The sequence below is a fragment of the Terrapene carolina genome, unplaced genomic scaffold, assembly GCF_002925995.2.
Source record: "Terrapene carolina triunguis isolate 2854851 unplaced genomic scaffold, T_m_triunguis-2.0 Scaffold34035, whole genome shotgun sequence".
Classification (NCBI taxonomy): domain Eukaryota; kingdom Metazoa; phylum Chordata; order Testudines; family Emydidae; genus Terrapene; species Terrapene triunguis.
This window is the reverse complement of record NW_020698386.1, coordinates 625-2,951: the sequence shown is the minus strand read 5'-3', so window position 1 is coordinate 2,951 and position 2,327 is coordinate 625. Positions and strand designations below refer to the sequence as shown.

At 70.7% G+C, this 2,327-nt stretch overlaps 1 pseudogene; it reads right to left on the bottom strand.

The window, feature by feature from the left end:
- Positions 1 to 185: 185 nt before the first annotated feature.
- Positions 186 to 1,571, bottom strand: LOC112115103 (annotated as a pseudogene).
- Positions 1,572 to 2,327: the final 756 nt, after the last annotated feature.

Here is a 2,327-nt window from a genome sequence, read left to right as displayed (position 1 = left end):
CCCCCCCCAATATATCTCCATGCATCCGCCCCTCAAACTCCCAGGAGTAGATTTCAAGGACTGGCTCAGGAGATGGGGGGGGCTTTGGACTCTTTCCTTGCAACTCTGATCCAGGGGTCCCCCCACACCAGGCCCCAGGGGATCCCCCCATCCGCCCCCCCCCCAAATCCAGCTCAGAATGCACGTCATGAGCCCTCCCCAGAGCCACCGGCCGCACCCCCTTCCTCCTCCTCCTCGTCGTCCTCCTCGGGGGTGCAGAAGGCGGAGTGGTCCTGGCTGTCGAAGCAGGAGTTGCTGAGGAAGGCCTCGGGGTGGGCGGCGGCCAGGAGCTCGGGCCGGTGCCCGCGCTGGTGCCGCAGGAGGCTGTAGGCGCGGGAGAAGAACTTGTGGCAGACGCCGCACTGGTGGGGCTTGTCCCCCTGGTGGACCTGCCGGTGGCGGGCCAGGTCGGCCAGCCGCTTGAATTCCTTCTGGCAGAGCACGCACTGGAAGGGCCGGGCGCCCGTGTGGGTGACCTGGTGCTGCTTGAGGTGGGAGAGGCGCCGGAAGCGCTTGCCACACTGGCCGCAGGGGTAGGGCAGCTCGCCCGTGTGGATCAGGAAGTGGGTGGCCAGGTCGTACTTGCTCTTGAAGGCTTTCCCGCAGACGCTGCACTCGGAGCCCTTGTGGGGCTGCTCCGGCCCGGGGGCGGCTTCCCCGTGCGCCCGCCGGTGGCTGGCCAGCTCGCCCGCCTTGCGGAAGCGCTGGCGGCAGAGCGGGCAGCCGAAGGGCAGCCCGGCCTCGGCCCCATGGCACCGGCTGTGCTGCTTGAGGTAGGAGGAGAGGCGGAAGGCCATGCCGCAGTCGGGGCAGGCAAACGGCTTCTCGCCCGTGTGCACCCGGCGGTGGCGCGACAGGGACCAGGGGCGGGCGAAGAATTTGTGGCACACGCTGCACTGGTGCCGCTGGGCGCCGCCCGGCCCGGCCCGGCCCCGCGCCTTGAAGCACTTGTGGGCCTTCAGCTCGCCCTTGGTCTCGAAGGCCTCGTGGCAGCCCAGGCACAGCAACGTCCAGTCCGCCTGCAGCAGCACCTGCTTCTTGTCGGCGTCCTCGCCCCCGTGCCCCTCGCCTGGGGGCCCGGCCTGCTGGTGCGGCCGCTCGGCCGGCTCCGGGAAGCGCTGGCGGGCGTGGGTGCGCTGGTGGCGGGCCAGGTGGGCCGGGCGGCGGAAGGCCTTGTGGCACACCGGGCACTGGAACGGCTTCTGCCCGCCGTGGGTCAGGCCGTGCCGCGCCAGGTAGTAGGGGAATTTGAACTGCTTCCCACACACCCGGCACTGATGCCCACGCTTGGCACCGGAGCGGCACCGGTGGGATTCGCCGCCGGCCGGGCCCTGGGCGGGCGGGTCGCGGGGACGGCACCGGTGCTGCCGGAGGCCGTGGGCCTGGGCGAAGCGGCGCTGGCACGAGGCGCACTGGTGGGGCAGCCGGCGTGGGGGCCTGCTCAGCGGCTCTGGGGGCGGCTCCTCCTGGGGGGAGTCGGGGGGCAGCCCCGGTGTGGGGGAGGGTGGGGACTCGGGCAGCTCAGTCTCCATTCTGGGGAGCCCTGGGTGGGAAGGAAAAGATGGGGGGGGGTCAGGCAGGGAGGAAGTAATGATGAGAAATGTCCCCCAACCTGGCAGCGCTTGGGTATCGGGGCTGGCACTGACAGCCAGGGGAGAGCGCCCCCTACTGACCCCCTGCTGACCCCCGGCCCTGCTCCCCGCAGCCCAGCGCCCCCTACGGACCCCACTCCCCGCAGCCCAGCGCCCCCTGCTGAGCCCCCACCGCCCCCTGCTGAGTCCTCGCCCCACTCCCCGCAGCCCAGCACCCCCTAGATTAGGAATGGGGGGGGGCTGACTGGCCCCCAGCCCCACCCCGTCAGTGTCACTACTACCCGGCTCACTCCCTATCCACCTCTTTAAGGGTTAACCCGCCCCCCCACCCCATGCTCTCTGCAAACCGGCTGCTGCCCCTCCCATGTGGGGAGGGGGGGGCTGCACGTCCAGTCCCTCCCCCCCATGGAGCACTGAGCGCCTGGATCCCCTCCTCCCCCCAAACGCAGCATCCCTGGGCCAGGGCCCCACCCCGCGAGGGCTCGCCCGGGTGTTACCTCTGCTGCCAGCTGCAGGCTCCGTGCAAGGGGGGGGGGGGGCGCAGGGGGGCGATGAGTGTGTCTGTGTCGCAGCCTATCTCGTCCCCCTCAGAAACACACACTGGTGCTCACACACACGAGTGCAAATGCAGAGAGAGCAGCTGGGGGGCCAGGACACCTGGGTTCTGTCCCCATCTCTGGGAGGGAAGTGGTGGGT